Here is a 23,451-nt window from a genome sequence, read left to right on the forward strand (position 1 = left end):
GAAGCCATTCTCATTTTTTGTCAGTTTAATAACATAAGGTTTTACCAAACACAAATATTTTCCCCGGAAATAATAAGGTCTCAAGAGACAACAAAAGAATATGCTGCTCCTTGTTTACTTTGCTATGTAGGTTCCAGAATGAGTACATGAATTTCAGTGGTTTCCTGTACAATAAAACATTTTGTGTGCCTGTATCCCCTTAAGATTTAGGACCCTATTTCAAATTGTTAAATTGCCCAGGAAGGTGATACCACATACAGAGACTTTAATTCTTTCTGTAATGAAGAAAGGGAACTAGTGTATTTAATTTCGGAATCATATTTTAGTAGGAGCAACAAGGTTTCTATTGACCAAGTAGATTCTCGTCATATTTAATTTACTGATCCAGAGTTTTATAAAAGCAAACATATATAAATGTATAAGCTTCATCTATAACTGGGAAGCATAGATAAAAATAATGTGACATTGAAATTTACACTTAAGAAGTAGTGCACTTCATTGCAATCAATTTTTCATTATGTTGTTGAGATCAATAGCTACAAATAAGATATAAAAAGTGTATTATTGATGTGGCACATGTCAGTATAAAATGTGCAATTTTCTGTAGCATTTCAGTGGATGAAAATTGTATTATACAATTTCCAACATTATACATATTGGTCTGTAGAGAATGCTTATTAAAATCAATGTACAGTAAACTACACTCAGAGATATTTTACAAAATAGAGAAAGGTCAGAGCAGTTATGAAGGCAAAAAAAAAAACAACACTTGGTGTGTAAGCATTGTTTTAAATGTCTTTTTGGTAAGGGGATTGTCTAACTCAGGATTAGGAAAGGGACATATAGCTTCTTTTTTTCTTTTTTTTCTTTTTTTTTTCTGTTCAGAGTATCAACCTAGACTAAGCTGGATTCAGGCTTGACTTAGGGGTAACGGTTCTGCCTGAAAGCAGTGATTCGGATCAGATGGAGTATGATAAACTGACATCTCTGGATACCAAGACACATTGCTTAAATAGTACAGCAGAATATAGCTAATATAGCTACAACAAACTGCAGCTCTGTTGGACTAAACTGTGGCCCTTGAAAATAGCCATAGGATATCTAGGGAAAGTGTGGGCTCAGGATATATGCTGTCCTGTAACACTGCAGATGAAATCTGAACCAAGGACAGCTTGTAGAACCAGTGTCTCTTTTTACAACAAACTTTGATTAAGCTAGTACAAAATGTTGCCTTCCTGATTCAGAGGTCATTGCAGACTCTGATGTCTTCCCACCACAAAATAGATCCACAATGAGGTGGAATTGATAGCATCAAGTGAAAGACAAGATGACTAAAATTAATTTTTCTTTTTCCTTGGGGAATTATAAAACAATTTGGAAAGAAAATGGTTTAATTTGGAAAACAAACTGGTGAACGTTTTTAGGTAAAAAGAATACAGAAGATGTGCAAGAAATTTATAATTATATTTGGTAAAGAGCAGTAGAGATTGTGGAGATTGTAGAAGGTAAGGCATAGAAGTAATAATGAAATATATATTAAGAAGAAAAAAAGTCAAATTAATATATAATTATGATAAATCATTTCTACCTAGTGGATCAAACTACATCAAAGAAAAACTGTGTAAAAAAATCAAACCTTTCACATAGGCTTAGAAATCAATGTATTTGGTAATTCTTTAAATTAAAATAATTCTTCTGAATTAAAATGTTACGGAGAAGAAGTTGTGTTTGGTTTTGTTATTTCCTTCCTCTCTTTCACCCTTTATCCAAGCTCTCAGGCATATTTCATACTACATAATAAATATGCTGAGCAATTAAGGAACAGCTTTAGCATTCACTGAATCAACAAATTTAGTAGTAAATAAGTAGACTGCTCCTCTCTGGCAGTTCACCATGTCATAATCATAATTATGTTGACATAGCTGATATAATACTTGATGACAATTTAAATGCTATTTTGTTTTTTTTCCTAGCAGACTGCATGTCAAAGACACTGGAAGGTGGGATACTATAAAAATAGAACAACTGAGAAGAAATAGAAATTCTATTGAAATGTATAGTTCCTTAGAACCTCATTCATTTTCCCAAAATGCATTTCAAGAGAAAGTAAATTAAGCACAAAAACAAGAAGTATGATTGTGGAGCTGTTTATGGAGATGAAAATGCTTATGTAGTTATATTAGTTATCTATAGGTAACTTCCTTTCAGTTTTAGTATCTTTTGGCCAATACTTAAAATCTCACCTTCAATTCATTGACAATATATAGGTAAAATTAACTCTTGAGGTGGTTGGAATGATCTGTTGTGCTGATGTCAAAATTAAGTAGTACATGCTCTGTGAAACTTGAATTTCATGCTTTTTATAGAAACAAATCTGTCTCCTTGTGAAATTCTCAGGAAGAGCAGTGAGGCAGTGGCACAGGTTACTCAGGAAAGTAACACAGACACCGTCCCTGGAGGTGTTTAAGAACCATGTGGATGTGAGACTGGGGGATGCAGTCAGTGAACATGGTGCAGGTGGGTGATCTTTTTTTTTTCCAACCCTAATGATTCTGTAGTTCTATGACTTTTTAACACAGACAATGCATCCAGTGACAATACGGGCCAATAACCATACTGAAAAGCATAACTCAGTTCAGTGTGGAGAGTAGTTTGGTCCCAGTTTAGGCTTAGAGAAAAAAACTGAGGGAGTTGGCACACAATATGGGGCTCTACAGCACCCATTATTAAAATTGTTATAAATGGTTTTAGAAACGTCTCTGTGTTGACCAATTTAGACAAACTGGATAAATATTTGTTAAACATCACAGAACCATCATTATCATAACAGTGGTAAATAGCCTCATTTTAATGCACTTGAAATTGTTGCCTTGTACATTGATTGAGGAACTAACAAGAACATTTGAAACAAAGCACAGATCGACATCACAGTGATTTCCATTAAAAGTGAGATGATTTGTTAAGATGTGCTACTGTGAATGTTAAAAAGCAGCTCAGAACAACGGAACATAAACTTTACTATTGTGCAGTAGCTTTACCTGCAAAAGCATTAGGATTTTTTAAATGTTCAGCCTACATGCAGCGTGAGAACTGAATGTTGAACTACCTTCTATCCCTCTAATTGTATTTGCTTTCAACAATCATTTACAGTTTCCTCCTTCTATCTACCTTTTTCATTTTCAATCTTCTTTCTATTTTCCTGTCTTTTAGTGTTTTTCTCCAAAGATCTTGGATTCTGTGTTCAACATCCCTTTCTTATAACACCTTTACACAAAATCTTTCCCTTTCTTTTTAATCCTCAGTCATTTCATGATTGTTCAGAGTGTTTATTCACAGCATAAGGATTCCTAACCTAGGAAAACAAGGAACATGTTTAATGGTGGAGGTGGCATCATCACCGTTCCCACAGTTAAACAGCATAGATGAACACTGTAGGCCCACTAGAATTGCTGGGATCTCTGCCATAGCTTTCAGTGAGACAATAATCAGTTGGTACAATAATTAGTTTGACTTAAGTCAAGATCCTTGTAGTCCAGATCACAACTAATCGTTTGTTGTCAGATGCTAATCTCTGTTCATCTAAATTTCCCAGCACAAACAAATCTCTAGGAGGAAAGTATGAGATTAATCTTAAGTTTCTCTTTTTACTTCTTTTGGGATAGTGTCTTAATGACCACTGACACAAGTGGTATGGGGAAAATGATTCAAGTAATAGTTAATGAGATAAGTGTTTCATTATTTAATTTAGGTAAGTCTAAGAAGTTGACTTTTACATTTAGCTAGACATCTTTACACCTTGTTTTTTTCTTGCAAGATAATTAGATCTGAAGTTCCTTGGATTTGCTTAAGAGTGTTTCGAGAGATTTTTTGCTTTTTAAATTTAGGTTGCTAATTAAGAGACCATACCATCGATACTCAATATTTAAAGCATAAACTGACATGAAAAATCCTGTACTCAAGTAATAGTTTCATTTTCTATTCTAGAAGGCTCCTCGTATTTAAACGTTTCCAAGAACTTACACAAATCTTAATATTGAGCAGAGCGTAAACCCTAACTGTTTTATTTAAGGCTACTTTACAACTCTAAGTTTTTAGGGATTTCAAAGTCTTTTCTGTCAAGACGAGACAAAAAAGAAGCAGCAGGACAGAAAACGTCATGTACAAATTGGGCTACATAAAAACTTCTCAATACTTGCTGAATCCCTTCCTTTCCTCGGAGTAAACATCTTTCCTCACAGTTGTGACGAACACAACCATTGCAGATGATCCGAAATTGCAATTTTCAGTATCTTATTTGTATTTGTACAAAGAGCTTCTACCAAATCCACTTACTGATGAATGTACACATGTAGTGATGACTATATTTATATCAAACAACACGAATGATATGTTTGCAAATTATATTATACATAGAATATCACATATGTTTTTCCCTAAGTCATTATTCATGTGGTTTAGCAAATAGGAATTTCTTTTACAATATGGATATGCCCTGCAACTAGAACTAAATTTATAGATCTATTTTTTTCAGTAGGAATGCTTTCTGCCTGAATCAAAAGGAAGGGTTGTTTTTTCTCCTGAGTTACATAAAATAACTTGGACTAATACTAAAAAGCTATATGCAAATGCAAGAAATAAAACCAAAGATGTTTACAGTAATGTTAAGTTCCAGGAAAAAAATTGCATTTCATTGTGATTGATAAAGGAAAACTAGCACATATAGATTGGAACAATCAATAGATCACACACTATCTTTTAAAATAAGACACATGTTAAAAACGTGTAAAATGTCACTGAGTTATTTTCCTTTGCCACTTTGACATGATTAGCTATAATGCATTTTTAGATTGCCACTGAACGGCAGAAATTTGCTGACCCTTGGCATAAACAGAACAGCCATTACTCTGAGATGTAATGATCCAAACCTAACTGGTTTATTCTACGATTTCTACTAGAGCAGACTCAGTGTATTTCATTCTTTCTAAACACACTATAACTGCACCTTTTTAATTAAGTTGTTGTAGAACTGGATGTCATTTCAGTGGTTGAAACTTTCCTCCACACAACATGGAGTCTGTTTGAGACTCAGAGACCTTGCAATCCAGACTGACAATTGTTGGTTTGGATCTGATCTAAGGATGTTCCCACAGAGATCATGAATGAATTTTACTGAAATAGTTTTAAACCAGCATAAATGTAATGTTTTCCCATTCATGTGCAGACAAAACTGATACATAAGTATATTCCTTTCCTTTCTTTTTCTCCTGTAAATCTGTCTGAGAACAGATACGCAAATGCACACATTGCTCAGGTTCTGATTTATGCTTTTGAAAGTCATTCTGTTCGTTTCTTACCAAAAAAGCTTGCACTTCATTCTGATCTTTACTGCACAGACGTAAAGCAAAAAGTAATTCCATTGAAGCAAGTGCATTTTAATTAAAAGAGCATATTACTTCAAATCTTCAGAACTTCATCAAGCTGTGCCTGATACTTCACGACAGGAGCTGAGAGCATAGGTTCAATACTAATATTACTCATTCCTGATTATCCGAAGTTGATTCAACTCTCCAGCACAAGAGTAAGGCTGCTTTAATTGCATGGATATTAATGGACTCTGGTACTGGAGTACTGCAGTTGTCACTACACAGACAAATTAGTCTTTAGTATTTCTTTGACAATGAACTACAGGCTTTTTCATAACTGCAAGAAAATTCAGGGTATAGGATCTGTGCCATGATCTTAGCACAGGGACATGCATGCAGATGCACAGCAAGTATAAATCCACTCAGTTATACTGGATGAAACGTAACATCACTGGCAAGACAAGCTAAGAATACTCACTGTGTTGGAGACCTATGCAGAAGCTTTACACCTCAGTGCTTGAGTTCTGTATCCATCAAAGAGAGGCTCAGAATGATTCCAAAGTTCCATTTTAAATACCAGGGACCAAACACTGTTTTCATTTACACTAGTGTAAATGTGAATACTTTGGTGCTGGACAACTTCAGAATCAGTGCTGGTAAGCAAGCATGTCTCAGAATGGAGCCACTTCTCCCAGCAATTCAGAGGAGGTTATTTTAAAATCTGCAGTTGTGAACTAGTCTGAAGCCCACAGAAGGAAAAGCATAATCAGCCCCTTATTGCCTATAATAATTTTCAAATGCATTCCTAAACTATGTATAGGGTCTCTCAATGCCAGTATAGCTTGTCAACAACGTTTTGGGGCATATGTGACAACAAATGTTTAAACAGGTCTTTCCATATAACAAAGGCATTAAAAAACAGTACATCCTTGCAGAAATTCTCCCCTGTTTTTTAAATCCAAGAATCTTAATCCTCCTTTCACAGCAGGGTAAATCAGAACAACTCAGCTGATGTCAAAGGGGTTACGCTAGGGTAAATCTTGTGTAATCTATCAAACAAATCAAACTCAGAGGGTCTAAGATCTTTCCATGTATTCTGCACTATTATTTGATATGTCTATTTTGGAAAGAAAATGAAAATCCTTATAAACCCCAAGATAGAGTGCATTATCAATTTCAACATGCAGTTCCAAAAAGATATCTAACCACTTTCTTTGGAAAGTAATTAAAATATCTGGTGGAATATTTATGACTCAATTAAACATCTAAAATATTGAAAAGGCTTAGTAATTACATCTTTGGTTTAAACACTAAATATGGCTATGTCAGAAATTACCTGCAGTCTTTATAGATTCCTGACAGGATTTGTTTTTCACTTTTGGTGAAAAAGCTATTCTTTGAAAAATATTCCCACACATGCCTAAGTTTATTTCTCAAAGCAATACCACAAAGGATATGACCTCTTTACTCCTAGTAACCTTTCATGGTGTTGAATTGACTTGGACATTGGTGCCAGTCAACACAGCTTGATTTGCTATGGTAAGAATAAGATTATATCTAACAGACTATGTCATTTCCAGGTTCAATAGGCACAGATTTAAAACTAGTCCTCTCTTTGACCCTCTGGATTCTCTTGAACTATTGCACCTTCTTTGACAATGTTTGTGAATGAATGAATTCATGACGATTCAAGGTTATTTTAATGATAATGGCAATGCACTCACAAAGGAAAAAGGAAAAGGCTAGTAGTACTGGCACTAGTGCTTCTTCACCACAGCCGACTTCCTTTTTGACAGACTGACTGTGGAGTGAATTCCTGTTTATGGTCAAAGGCTGAAAGCTGTTGTGTGTCTGCAGCAGTGCTGCTGCTACTGATCTGTGAACATGACATGCCTGATAATATTGCATTGCCATGGCAACAACAAACATGGGGCAAAATTCTATTAGCTGGAGTGACTCAGTGAGTCAAACAGATAATGTGATGGGCCTGGCCAACTGCCCAACAAAGGCTTATGTGAAAGTTGTGATGAATTAACTTCGCCTTGTTATGTCTGTTTTTGTATAAATTCTCTTCTTGTTACTTATTAAGTCCTCATATTTCTGGTGGCTGCTCAATATACATTGCTAGGAAATATTTCTGTAATAATTAGCCAGTCTGATGTGTAATATGCGGCTTATGCTGCTTTGTTTTAGAGGTGGTTTTTGTTTTTTGTTTTTTTTTTTTTTTAATTTTTCTTTCTTTTTCTTCACTTCTCTGCAGGTGATATATTTGGAAAGACAAGAGCATTGTTTCCACAAAAAAAGAGATCCCAGACCCCTCCAAAACATTTGACAGTGTATGAGAGGTAGGTGTGGCTTGGCACAGTGTTACATCTGCTTATATATTCATATGAGCCTCTCTTTTAAATAGATGTTCCACAGAGCTGCTCTCTAATCAGTATGAGGGAGTAAAAAACCTACACCAGACATCATCTGGATCACACTTGCAGTATTTTAGATTACCACAACTTCATTAAGTGCAAATTAAACAAGGAGGGCAGATTACGTTCATTTTCATCACCATGTAAGTTAAAAATGGTATCACTGATTCCCTGTCATTTCAGAGGAGGAAATAATAACCATCAGTAATCCAGGCATCTGCCTATGGACTGTCACCATCACTTCTATGCACAAATATCAAAAGGGTGTGAGTCAAGCCACAGGTGCCAGCTGACAAGAAGGAAGGTCTACCCAGGAAATAGTCACTGTTGCATGCATCCCTGGAAGAATTCCTTCTGCAGAGAATTTCCCATAGAAAGGGCAAAAGGTCAAAGCAGCGACTAAGGTCAGAAAGAGAAGAAAATCAATATAAAAGACCAAAAGACAGCAGGGGGCACTAAGTACTTGCAGGCCTTCAACCCTGGATGGGAAATGCCAGATAAGGAACTCCAAAATATGAAGCTTCAGTACATCAACACCAGTGTTGAGGCAGAGAGCTTGCAGTTGTGATACTTACAGAACAAGCTACTAACTTGAAATAAGAAGCGTGGTCCAAGACAAGCTCAACCAATAATATACTAGCTTATGTGCTACAAAGCCATATTTTCTTTTACTATGGCAGAAGATGTCCCACAGAAAAGTAGAAAAGAGAAGAAAAGCAACCTTCTTAAGGCATTTTCTTAAGTTTATTAGGAGTTTGAAGTCATCTCCTGTCATATCCGTGCTCACATACATATACCATGAGGTTAGATCTTGAGACTCATGCATTTAGAGGGCATAAACATAGAAGATACTATTTCTGCCAAAATTTCCCATTCTCCTTCTTTTTTCTTTTTCTTTCCTACCTCTCCTCTCCTCTTCTCTCCTCTGCTCTCCTCATACTGATAGGAATTTTCTGTGGCACAACTCAGTTTGCCACCTGATCTCCCATGCAGAGAGATTCCAAGTTCGTACAGAGAGCAGTGAAAAAGCCAATGCAGATTTAGACATAATTAAACCCACTGTGAACATTCTGGAATAAAGTCTGGCCTACGAATTTACTCATTTCCTGCTGCCTTCCTCCTGACAAGAGTTTTTCACAGTACAGAAAAAGAAATGATGTGACCTTGGAAAACAGCCTTAATGACAAGAAGGTGAAACCTACGTATCCAAGTTTCCTTTCAATATGCAGGTGGTATGATATTTTCTGGTTTTTAAGATTACAAAATGACCTGAAAGGCACCTATGGTACTTTACTGAATGTTTCAGCTTTAGTCATTATTGTCTCCTGATCTGCAAATTTTAAGGGCAAAAAGCAGACTAGCCTACGTAATTCTCTCACTGTTCTTATCAGCAGTCCCTAGAACCAAGTTTAAAATTTCTGTTAGACCTATCACCAACATTCAAGAAAAATTTTCAACTCATAATTTGAAAACAGAATACACGACTTTCCTAAGCAAACTCTTTAATTATTCTCTGTTAGAAATAAGCACTTCCCAGGACTATAAAGTTCTTTTCAAAACTGACACTTTCTAAGCAGTGTCATTTTAAAAAGCCAGTCAATATCTGACCTGTTGAATAATTTGTTTGAAGGTGTCCTTTCTGCCTTACGGCTCAGAGCCTGAGAAATATATCACAGCTATTTCACAAACAAAGATTACATTAAATTGTAACTATTTATCCCTATTAAAAACAACTATATAACTTCAACTTTACTCCAAGCTGTTGGATAATGATATTAACTAGGTCGCAAATGTGTTCAAATAAAGTAACCAGAAAAGAGTTTGTTTGAACTGCTCCTTCTTCCTCTAAGCTTAGAGATAAATGCATAAAAAGGCAAGTTCCAGCCATTCTAATAGGGAGTCTCTCCCTTCCATTCTCATCTGCAGGCTTTCGAAGGAATTTGCAAGTGATCTTTAAAAGTCTGTCTTCCTTGGCTAAAAGCACCCCAACAAGGGAGGGCTAATTACTGACACCTTGATCAGCCTATTCTGAGACCTGCAACAGCATTAGGTAGTGTTCTAAACTGTTTCGTGATGTTTTTTCTCACAACTGCATGCAGTTTGACCATCAGTAGGTAAGAAGGATCAAAGAATAATTCAAAGTATAATTGAGAAACAAAAGTTTCTGTTAATCATTTTTTCTCTCCCTTGCCCCAGCTTATATTTTCACAAACTGTAATTAAGCTCTGCTTAATCTTGATCAACTTTGGTAGCAGGGAAGCATAAGGTTACCCTTTGTCATATATACTGTATGAATGTGCTCAGACACATTCCTTCTGGTTCTTTTCTGCTTCTTGTTTGGATGCGCACACATCTCTCTGTTTAATTAATTATGCTGGGAGACAGCAAAACATTGGGCTGAAGTACATTGGTTTGGTGTGTTATATAGGATGTCAACAAATCAGATTTGCATGCAGCAAAACATGCCTAGAGCAATGTTTTAATATACTCCTTTTTTTCTGAATTTTCACAAATCATATGTTTTCCATTTTTTAATTAATAAATTATCAGGGATGCTCATGAAAGTCAGAGAGTAATAGCATTGCCTAAAACTAGGCACAGTGTTGATTAGACATAGCTCCTACTTCTTATGCAAGGCTGTCAGACAATGTACCTGCTTCTGAATGGAGACTGCCCCTGTTAACCCACTTGGAAGTTGTACTGGGGCAGATACACTGCTGAGCTGAACTGCAACAGATTATGCAGTCCTTCAGCATATTTTAAACAGCTAGTATGGGACAGAAGCTGTCTTTTCTTTGCTGGTTCAGTCCCCCCATCTTTAGCATCCTGATTTGTGGCTGGGACTCCTATGTGACACAAGAACAAGATCAACAAAGCAGCAGCCTAAAAAGCAATCAAACTTGTATAATTTAAGCTCTGTTCTGACCCAGTTCTCTGAGATAAGCTGTTATCACACTAAACCCTGGTGCCAGCCCAATTTCAGAAAATTTCCATCTTTTCTATATTTAGCTTAAACATAGTTAGAAAAATGAAGTTATTTCAAATTACATGCATTTGAAACATATAAATAGAGCAAAGAAGGCACGGCGCCCAGAATAGCTTTACCATACTTGCAAAGTTACATTTTCATTTTAATGAAAAAATATCATTAAATAGATGGTAATATTTGCCCATGCAGATGAGAACAATATATCCACAACACTGTATTATTCTGCAGTACTTAAAGGAGATTGCCTTCTTGGCTGTCAAGTGTCGTGTCTATTCTGATGTCTTCAACAAATAAGAGAGGCCACTGTAGAAGATTTTGAGATGTTTTCAGGTATAGCAGTCAGGCACAACAAGTCACTGCCATCTGTCCAATGTTAGATTTGTCCTCAACACAAAAGATAAAAAGAGGATTCTGTATTCTAATTAGGCAACAAATAAGGTCAATTTTTTGTATTCCTGGGAGACCTGGGATGCTACTGAGGTTAGAGACAGTCTTCCTGTGTGATACTCAACTGTAATCCAATCTAGTAAAACAATCTTTAAGTTACAAAGTGGCAAAAAAGAGATGCCTACATTTTTTATGCCTTTAAATGAATCTGATTTACTGAAAAGACTGAAAATTCCCTCTTGAAATCATCATCATCATTTAAGATGACTTTAAACTAAAGTATCCAAAAGATTACTTAATTTCTCAGTGTGTTGACAAAAATATTTTGGATATTACTTCTGTGAACAGATGAGATTGATTGTACTGAAACTTGTTGCATCTTTAATGAGATTCATGTACATTCACAGAATCATAGAATCATAAAATCACAAGGTTGGAAACGACCTATAAGATCATCTAGTCCAACCGTCTCCTCATCACCATTGCCACCACAAGCACTAAACCATATCATGCAGCACGTCATCCAGACGCCTCTTGAACACTGCCAGGGATGGCAACTTCACCACCTCCCTGGGTAGCCATTCCAGTGCCTGACCACCCTCTAAGAGAAAAACTTCTTCTTTATGTCTAATCTAAACCTCCTCTGATACAACTTGCGGCCATTACCCTGTGTCCTGCTTGTTGCCTGGGAGAAGAGGCCAAATTCTTGCACAGGGTTCAAAGTGTTTTTTTTTTCTTTCATTAAAGACTGATGGTAATGTTCTGGGACATGACCTGCAGTGTCTAATGGATATTCTTTTGGAACCTGATGCTTTATTTCTCTACACGATGCTGGATTTTTTATCATTCATTCTTGAGTTTTTTCTTACTATAGAGCTTTATTTCCTGAAAGACTTTGACTCTTACCAATCACATGAATATCACTGATTACAAGTAGATACTTGGTAGTCGGTAGCAGACCTGAAACTAAAATTAGCAATCCTGAAATTAGATGACGGAATTTGAAGGACAATTGACGAGGTCTGGTCTCTGCTGATGCTGCATTAACAGAAAACACAGCAGTGGCACATGAAGGAGGATCATTATGTAGTATATGAACACCAAAACCAGAGGAATATTGCAAGGAATGCACAAACTATTATATATATATATAAAAATATATATATATATAAATATTTTGCTCAATAGAGATCTGAAAATCCAGACCTTGTGAGCCTCACAAGCACAATTTATTTTTTGTAGTACTAGTAATATTAATTATGTATCCAACTGCATTGAGAAAAATATAAATTTTAATATAGATTAGAAAGGTTGTTGATTTATCTTAAAAATAAACAAAATGAAAATTTTGATCAAGATGTTGAATACATTAAGTCAAGATGCATCTTTTTGTAACAGCTGATGATATTTTATGTACCCACTCATAAAAAATGTTACAGATATCTAAAAAATAAATATATTAAATACAAATAGAATTTACTATTGAAGGTAATTTTAAATATTTGATGATATAATTAAGGATTGTTAATGTTCTTTATTTTCAGATTAAAAATTCATAGGGGTTTTCATCCTTTTCATCTTTATTAGACAATGTGTTAGTCATAATTATTTGTTTCATATATTATAAACATTCCATGAATAACAACGATTTAAAATGGAAAAAAATGTATTTTAATTGTAATGACAGCAGTGTATGGAGATACTACATTGTGTGAAGTTGCAATGTACATTATGCCATTAATTTTTATGCATTTTCTTTGAATGAGAATCAAAGAGACTTTCCGTTTTAGTAAGCTAAGTAATTTCTTAAAATCACAAAGAAAAAAGAAACTTTACTGAGTTCATGTTTGAAAACAATAACAATAATAATAAATTAATAAAATATATATCTATTCTCTATTGGGCATATTTGACTTTTTGGGTATTGAAAGTACTCTGGAAAAGTGTTCAAATACACTTAGAAAAAATTACATGAGAAGATAACTTACTATACAAAGAACATAGCAATCAAGAAGATCCCTTTTGCCCAGATGAGCTTTTGCTGTTAAAGGCTTGCAGAGCTGGGTGTACATTATCAAAGTCATTTGTGTCCCAGAATCTCTAAGGAAATGGCTGAGAGCATCTTGGTTAAACTGAAAAGAAAGTGTATCAGAAATAAAGAAAACTTCTGGCAGATCCGGTACCTCCTTGGTATTGGACTCTCTTCCAGTGATATAAATTAAAGTACATCAATAAACAGGGCAGGAGACGGCTTGTGTATGTTCTTCCTTGCCAATGAATTACAGTAGATATTTTCTAAATGCTCATTGAGGAATATCGAGTAAATCTTTAAAATATAAATTCTATATTATAATTATCTATAGTATATATACTAAATTGATTCTGATGTGATTGGAAGCTACAACATACCTATTCAGCCTAATGGCTGAACTCTGCCATTTTGCTTCATGTAAGAGCTGATGGGCAATAGAAATTCTTATTTCCCTACATCAAGCACTTCCACAGTTTCCCCTCCCATACATACATGCTACAGCAGGTATCAACCTCTCTCATTTCACATTTGGTACCTGTCTGAAGTATAACTTCTTGATTTATACTTAAGATTGCTTGCTAGTTCTAAAGGCTGCCTTATCAGCTCTGGTCAATGCTGAGGAAAAACAAATGGAAAAGCCCCAGTGCATTGTGGAATTTAATGATGATTTTTATGCTTTCAGTGAAGAAGGAGGCACTTCCCTCCTTGGATGACCCTAAAAGATGCTGTACTTAGGATGATCATCCTGCCAGAAGTGGGAGGAGGTTGCACAAACTTTTAGTGTACAGAAGAGACAAACACAAGTGCTGTGGGCTTCCTTCCAGAGACATCCTAACAAGGCTCCATTGAATGGAAAGAATGGAGGAGATTTTGAAGGAAAGACCCGTTTAGGGTAAATGTCTCCAAGGAAATCTAAAGTAGGGTCAGAAATAAAACAATAAAGAACACTACATGCATTTTAATTTCAAAGGAACTCTTAGAAATATTTATATTGTTTTTGAAACTCTTTTTGTACATCTTCAGATCTTCCTATTCTTTTTTCTATTCATATTTTCATTTTTCTACCATGTGCCTTTGGAAGGCAGTCAGAATTAGGGGAAAGAAAAAAAAACAAAACAACCAGAAAAAAAATCCAAAATAAAATGTGTTATAATATTTTCAAGTGAAAATGTAATAACTATTTTGTATTTTTTTTTTTTTTCATCTCAGAAGACTTTCACTAACTGTAAAGATTTATTTATTTTTCCCCTAGGAGAATGAAAGAGCTCTAACTGAGCATTTGTATTTTTTCAGAATGACAAAACATACAGTTGTTCAGATTTTCCTTGTTAGAGTAGAAAGGCCAGGGCCTTAACCACAAAAGCATCCCTTCTAATCCTTCTGTGTTCTCAATTTGCCAAAAGCAAAGCTGAGGCATTGTTTTCTCTGGGTTCAGTATGATTTCAACTGTGTAATCTGTGCCTGAGTTTGGCAAGTTATGTTGGATAGGGATCATTTTCTGCATCTTTGATTTTAAGTCTAAGGTAATCATCTAGGTTGTTTCATGGTCAGAAACAAAAACTTCTTATGCTAAAATCAGTGCCTAAAAGAAGGCAGATGAATTATGTCTTTTAAATTATAAGGGAACCCAAGGTGATTTTCTAAAGCCTAAATGTCTAACTTTTATTCAGCTAAAGTTAGGGAAGATTACATTTTTTTCTTAATTTCTCGGTCTCAGTTTCCTTTTCTGTACAAAAAGAGATCATATTTCCCTGCTTCCCTGAGATGCTAGATGCCTAAGTTAATTAAAGTTTGTAAAGCAGGTTGCATTGTTGGATAAAGGCATTATATAAATGCAAAGTATGACAGACAGACTGATTGATTGGGTTAGATAAGATAGATATTGTTTGGCATGCTAAAATACTATGGATGCCAGATGATATTATCTGAAAAATTCAGAATACAGAAGTCAATGAGGTCTGGGCTGAGTTGAGCCACATAACACACTTCCACCAAAGAGAGAGCAGGTTTAGTTATACCATCATCTGAACTCCGAGGAATTCAAAACTTTGCCCATTTTTATTAACACACGTAATTTGCCAGAGTTACAGAGAGAAACATTATGAAAAATTGGTGAGTTATACTGCTTATGCATCCCTTAACTCATCATTATGCAGAGTTTCAGAAAACGTACAGTATTTCTTATTCCACGGACAGAGTATATCATTGTTCTTTTGATGTTTTATCATACTGGTTGTATGAAGAGAATGGCAATTTCAGGTGTGAAATGTAAATTTCATTTAAGGTATCAGTGATGCCTATAGCATAATTAAATGTGCATTTTATAATGCATATAATTCACAATTGTGTATACAAAGTAATTGATGTAGTAAAAGACAAGAGTGTACAGAAACATCACATGATACGTAAAGGACTGTTAAAGGGAGTAAAAAGAGATTCCATGGATTAAAAAAAAAAAAAAGGAAAAGAAAATCAGGGAAATGAGGCTATAAATAAAGACAGAATTAAAAGACAAGACTTAAATATTATGTAGCATGCACATATATCTCTGGAGACAACAATATTCACACAGTCTTTACCAACAGTCAGATCATTTCGATACGGCAGAGGAGCACAATGGAAGCAGACAAGCGTTTGCACCGCTTCTTGTTTCTGTTTCATGATGCTTTCCACCACAAGACTGTGAGGTTTCTCCCAAGTGATCTCAGTAGCAAATCATAAATTGATCTGTGCATTTGACAAACAAAATCAACTGACAGGAACAATATAGTCATAAACACAGAATGTTTCTTACGTATGTTGGGCACAAAGAAACATAAATAATGCACTCAAATTGAGGAATAAAAAGGAGAACTTTTAATTAAAGCTGTAAATTCATTTTTCTTTTTCTTTCTTTTTTGTTTGTTTGTTTTATTGCCTTTCTCTTGTGTTTGGTGGGTTTTTTTGTTTGTTTGTTTGTTTTTTAATTTGGGTTTCTCTTAATATATTTGCATGTATTTATACAAGGGGTGAGGACAAATATTAACTTAAATATTTCCAAGCATAATCCAAAAATGCACCACTCGACCTGTATTTTGTGGCTTAAAGTTAGAAAGGTAGCACACCAGCCTTGCAGCAGCTACAATCACAGGATGGACTGCATCCTCCACCAACACCTAGGAGGGATTCACAAATCGTCCTTTTCACACAACTCTGTATCTGTTACCAAGTTTTGTTTCTGATCTCTGATTGGAGAACTTTTGAAAATAGTGAAAGATGAATGATGAGCATCAAATAGCCTCTGGCAAGCAATGAGTGATGCACTTCTGGTCAATTTGCTTACGAGAGCAGCAGAGGAATCTTGAGATTGGTAAAATTTTTCATAAATTAACTTTCTGTTGCCTGGATACTAATGTAAAATAGTATGAAACAGCAAGTAAAGCAGAATCATTTCATGCATTTGCAAGTGCATTTGTAAGTTATTTTTAATTATTATTTTCTGTTCTGCTCTGCTGCAGATCCCTTGCTATTTCCTATTATTAAACAAAGACAACTATGCACTACTGCTAGATTAAAGAGATGAAAGAAAATTTTTTTCATTTTTTCGTAGCTCAAAAACTAAAGGTTAGATCAGACACCAACAGTGAAAACCTGAATGCATTGTAATGAAGGAAAAGAACATTATTTATCCTCCACATGATAAAGTACACCCTGACTGTACAAGGAGAGCTGTTGAGGAATACATAAGCATAGGGACAGTTACAATAAATTGTTCAGCCTCCTTCAAAGATGTTATCAGAAGATTCTTAGTCTGTCAATTCCAATCAGAAAGCTAAACGTGGGAGACTTCTGTGTATTTCAGGTGAGTACAGATGGGCTGATAGCAAACAACACCGCTCTCTACAATTTGAACAGTTGAATATAACTATTACCAGTCAATAGCTAACAACAACCTCACAGGAGAAATTGTACACAGCTTTCCATTCCATCCTGTGGAAAATAACCACCATCCTCCCACAGATTCTTAAAAAGTACACACACACAAAAGCAGCCATGAAATGAATTGACTCCAGAGACAATATCAGGAGGATTTTACCAGCGTTTTGCAAACATAAAAAATCCTCTGCAACAAGAAACATTCTTCTCTCCTTCATGTTTTGAACATAAAGAAGACCACCTCTATGTAAATTTCTACGGCTCATCACCACTATGAAACAGTACACAATATAGTATACTGTATACTGTATATTCAACTGCTTCTGTATGAACTAGTTTGGTTAGAAGATTTTGCTAAGCTCTTGAGATAAAACTTAAGAACCTTATGGTTATTATAACTGTAGAGATTTGACCAGAGCTACCATGATTTATGGCAGCTTACTTTCAGTCCATATTGTTCTCTAGGACAAATTGTTTCTTACCATGTATTAACTCAGGATGCTTCTTGCATTCTTTCATTTTCAAGACATATTACTCTGCCAATTTTCCATGCCATTGCAGATTATATTTGTCTGAAGAGAACACTAAAATCTAGTAAGGATTTTATATAAAATTAAACATCAAATAAGAGTTGTTTTAAGGAAAGCATTTGACTCAAAATTAAAAACCCTAGCTTTTGTTTGAATTACACATATATACAGATAGGTCACTCAAAAAGTAATGCCTCCTACTTATTTCCACAAAAAATACAACAGGTACAGAGAGAAAAATAGCAGTATTTGATAGAGCAAATTCTCAGCTACAAAACACTGTTTCTCAGCATAATCACTACCATTAGGTATGCATTTTCACTAGCAGTGAACAAGAGACTTCATGTCATGCTTGTAAAGATCTGCACCAGCGGATGTGACCCACTGTCACTGTCACCACTGCTGAAATACACCACCCATCAGCTCCCCATGTTCACATCCACTGTTTGGCCTCCACCAACATTCAGCAAGAATCAATGAATGTCAGTGGGTGTCATTTTTTCCACACTCATTGACACACCTTTGCATCATAAGCACTTCCATATCAGATGCCACTACATCAGATTGCCCCTCCACTGCCATTTGTCCATGGCAACAAAATGTAATGGGATAATAGTGGGAAGGTTCAGCCTCTCTGCCATACCACAAACATCCACCTCTGACGTTGTGGGCCAACATAATAAAGTAGGAGGCATTGTGTTTGGAGCAACCCTTGTACTATTTAACTTAGAAAAAAATGCTATCTGCCCTACAAGACATTCCAAGGCCATTAGAAGAAAGGATGTCGGAGATTCTGGATGTTACCGCTCTTAGTAAATGATAATAATAATAGCTGTAGTAAACATGATGGTTTAAAAACAATTAATAATATAGCATTCTGGATCTATGTCCAGGTAGAAATTAGTCATGAGTGGTTTTCCCCAGGGATCTGTCTTGGGACTGGTGCTCTTCAGCATCTTTATCAATGACATAGGCAATGGGATCAAGTGTATCAAGTGCAAGTTTCTGATAACACCTAGCTGAGTGGTGCTGTTGATACAACAGAAGAAGGGAACACCATCCAGAGGGACCTGCAAAGACTTGGAAAGTGGGCTTATGAGAAGTATTGTACTTGGTTTGGGGTGATCCCAGATAAGTGTACAGACTAGAAGAACTCACTGAGAGCAGCCCTGCAGACAACTGCACATGAGCCACCAATGTGCTTGCAACCTGGAAGGCCAACTCTCTTCTGGGCTGCATCAACAGAGGGGTGCTCAGCAAGATGAGGGTGGTGACTGCCCCCTACTAATCTGCCCTTGTGAGGCCCTAAGTCTGAGGCCCCTAGTACAGAAAGGATGTGAAGCCGTTGAATAGGGTCCAGAGGAGGGCCAGAAAGATGATCAGAGGTATGGAACACCTCTCCAGTGAAGAAAGTTTGAGAAAGTTGGTCTTGTTTAGCTTGGAGAACTGAAGGCTCAGGGGAGACCTCATTGCAGCCTTCCAGTGCTTGAGAGAAGCTTGTAAACAGGAGGGAAAACAACATCTCACATGGTATGAGAGTGATAGAACAATGGGGAATGGGTTTAAACTAAAAAAATGGAAATTTAGGTTAGGTGTTAAGAATAAAATCTTTTTTCAGAGGGCAATAAGGCAGTGGTAAAAGCTGCCCAAAGAAAATGTGGAGATGTTGAGGCCAGGTTGGATGACGCCTGGGTAGCCTGATTGATGGGCGGTAATCCTGCCCATGTTTGGGCGTTGAAACTACATTATCTTTAAGATCTCTTCCAACCTAAGCCATTCTTTGAATCTGAGGATAAACTATTTTTCAGTATGGACTGCTGACATTTCTAAGTGGAGAACTTCGTTGGTTACACAACACACATTGCCAGTAAGCAGATTTTTCTACCTATCCATCTCCTTCTGCTTTTGTGCAATAACTTTCTAGTATTAGTTCCCATAAATTAACGCAACATGGCTTGGTGCTCAATGAGATGTGCTCATGTAGAGCTTCCTACAGGAATCGCTGCCACAGAGCAGCCAACAGAATTATAACGATTCACTGGTACACGATACCTCTAATTTCCTCTTTCTGCTTTAAGTCTCTCAGCATTTTCATTTTCTAAGATTTCAGTGCCAGGGATACTTTTTTCCTTTTTCCTAAAGAAACAGATTTTGTGTCTTAGTATTTTAATTGAGATATGAGTACAGAACAAAATCTAGTTAGTATACATTTCCTTATAATACATATAAATATATATGTATATGTGTGTGTACATATGCATAGAATTATGTATCTGTGTATCTCTCTCACTCCATATATGTATATGTATAGTGATGGAGTAGCAAATCACACCTTCTACCACCCCCACTACCTTCCAAAAAAAAGAGTTCCAAAAACCAATTAGCTATCCAAGTTTGCCTGAGGAGATTTTCTTCCCTCTCTCATATTTTCACCCTCTGCTTAAATATATAGATGTGTCTATATATTTATACATGTGTGTCTATGTCCATATTCCTTTTTTACACTACCTTCAAGTGCAGTAGCTCAAGGTAACACTTTTTTTTTTCTCCAAAAGATTCCACTTAAAGGTTTTAGAAGTGGAGTCTTTAACTCCATTAAGTATAATATACTTGAGGGAAAGTAGAGTTTTACCTTAGAAGTTTCATTGTCTCTCATCTATGGTGCTGCTTTTTCTGATTATGTTTCCCCAAAGCGCACTTTAAGGTATAGTTTAAGATCATTTGAAGTATAACGTATACTTTATACACTACATATAATTTTACTTACTTTTGCTTAAAGCATACTTTACGAGGGGTGTCGAGAGGGCAGAACTAAATCCCAAGACACTTTACAAGTGATTATTAACTGAAAGTGCTTCAATAGGGTATTACTTTTTATAATAAAAGGTGTTGTATCTTTTTCCCTGGGTATTTGAGCAAACCTACCAAAGTCCTTGCTTGCATCAAAGGAAGTCTGTGTTGCTCTCTGCAGAATATATTGACTAATTCTTTCTAGTGCAATAGTAGCATCTACTATTAACAACCCAACCAGCCTGCAGGTCTGATTTTTCTTCTCTGTAAAACAGATTTTATAGAACTGCAACACTGTGTATGTCTGTGGCCACATCATCTTATTTAAGGAATGAGTTTGTTCTTCCAGGACTCTTTCTGAAAATAAAATAACACAAAATAAAATAAATCAGCACATCAGCATAAAAAATTGTTGTTTTAAGCAACATGCTTAGCTCAGGAAAAATAGATCTTTAAGGAGATTATTTCAGTTTAGTAAACAATCAGGTAGGAAATCTTTAGCATACAACTTACTGCTCCTGTTTTTTCATAGAATTAAAAGAGCAGGAGGATGGCATTTCCATCCAGTGTGGATGAATCTACCTGCAATAAGTAGAGAAGAAGAGAATCTTGTGAATTATATCTCAGACACATTGCAAGTAACCCATATATCATCCAGATAAATAAAAAAAAATGAAATCCCATATCATGGCACTGTGTATGTCACCTCTTAATTTTGTGTTCTAATTATCAATACAAAACACAGATTTTTTGCTGGTCACACCTAATTTATGAACTGTATAGAATAACAGTTAATAGACTCACTAGTTAATTCTCCCTTGTACCTTCTCCAGTGATATTCACGTATGTCAGCCAAGATTTTAATTGATTTTCATAGTAGCCACTTGTTAATAGGATAATTTGTCAATACAATAATAAAACAATTGTTTCCACAGCACTGAAAGTTCAGTTTATCGGATAACAAAGTTAGAGCTGGTTTCGTTAATTGAAGCCAGCTGGAGGGTTTGCAGGATGAAAGATATAAATCTCAACAGCGCTGTGGAAAACTAGGTCAGAGGGCAGAGAAAAATTAGTTAAGCATGATGGACCAAAAGTGACCTGTACAGGTGCTTCGGCTCACTTTCAGGACATCACTTCCTGTGTTCCTCTTTGGCTCCAGCAAAGCCCATAGGTCAACACGTGTATTCTTATGCCTGGTTTAAATTAAAAGCCAGTCTAGAGCGGCTCACTCACAAGCTCCAGATAATGTTACCCACTAAAAGTAAAACATTTCACAGGGTCTTTATGTTGTCATGTGTTTCCCAAGGAGCTTTGTTTACATCAGTAAGCAGCTCTTGAATCCTAACACAGGAGCCTTAAAATAACTTTCAAATAAAGGTGGAAAAATAATATCGCAGGGGGATAAGTGATATTCAGGAAGGATGGATAAAGGCAAGACTGTAGTGAAACAAAATACTACTGAAAATCAGACTGATTGATACAAACATGTTAATCTATCATGTGCCAGCCTCCCACAGCACTAGCACTGTAAGCATTTTTCCCTTTGCCAAACTTTTTAAAGTAATCTTTCCCATCTCTCTTGTTTTCAGATTTAAATATCTTTCTCTGTACTATATAACCTTCTGTGTTGATGTTACTCTATATTAATGGAAAATATAAAGGGCTAAAAAGCTAGCTAAAAGCTATTACTTTTTATTGCAATTATGCAGCTTCAAACTCAAGCTTCCCTAATAGTGAAAAGAACATATATTCTGGATGTTGTGATCTTACTGCAAGAATATGTCAGACTGAAACTGACAAAGATTTTGCTTAATTTTAGTTGAAACACCTTCATCTATATGAGGCACAGCTCCAGCAAGAAGCTCAACCATCTAGATAAGGGTACAACTGCAGGCAATTCCTGAAGGTGGGATCTGACTGATGGGACATGAAGTCCTTGTGCCTCCATAAGAGTCTTGTACATGTCCCTTAGGTTCCATGTAGATGCATCCTGGCTCCATTCCCTATCCTCCTCTTATAGCTGACTTTCAACTTTAGAGTCCACCTTTTGCATGTCTTATTCTGGGGCTTTCAAGTGGAAGATGACAATGTTTGTTGGCTGTTTTTCTAATTTTCTCCTCATCTAGTCAGGGACTTCACAGTCATCCCTTCCATCTTGTTTTTCTAGAGGTAAACAAAGCTCAGAAAAACCTGAAATCATCGTTATTTATTTTGACAAAATTTCTTATCTTTAAATTCTCAGGATAATGGCTCAGGAACTGCAGGGGAAAAAAAAAAAGAAAGAAAGAAAGAAAAAAAGAAAAGAAAGAGGGAAAAAATGTGATGCTGAATGATTCACATCTTTAGCATCAAGTTTGTCTCAGAGAAAACCTTCTTTGTTCAAGGAATACAGAGTACTTTAAAACTGAATTTTTGTTTCATATTTTAGCAGGTTTTGTTGCCCTGCTGATTCATGGTAATGATGCCAAGCATTCACATTTTTTTGCTGGTGGGAGTTTCATTCCAACTTCGTCAGTTATAAGATTGTTCATTCTTCAAGTACTGTAAAAAACAATTTATTCCTGATACTACCAAACAGTATTCTTTAAAGTTCATTTGTCAAATCACTATCATCTTTTCTCTCATTACATAAAAGACATTAGGAAAATAACAGCAATGTTGTGTGTTTTCTTGTTCGCAAATATAAGTGCTATAGATATTCATTAGCTCCTCCTTGCAAGGAGTGAAATTTCTTTTTAACTTGAGTATTGGTGATTTATTTTTCTCACTGTGGAACTGAACGTTCTGGGACTAAAGCAATGCCTGCCATTTTCCTGTCGAACACTAAAGTCACTACTGCTAAATGAAATCGTACCTCAATCCTGTATGAAGTGAAGATACAGTGAGAAAAAAATCCCTTTCATATTATGGTAAAATTTAATGAAGATTTGCTTAGGTAACACAATGTACAAAGAAAATCTGATTTGCCAAAATTTCAATATCAAATTTTAATCTCTTTTGCACAGTAAATATAATAATAATCCAA

Source organism: Tetrao urogallus (assembly GCF_951394365.1).
Source record: "Tetrao urogallus genome assembly, chromosome: 1".
NCBI lineage: Eukaryota > Metazoa > Chordata > Aves > Galliformes > Phasianidae > Tetrao > Tetrao urogallus.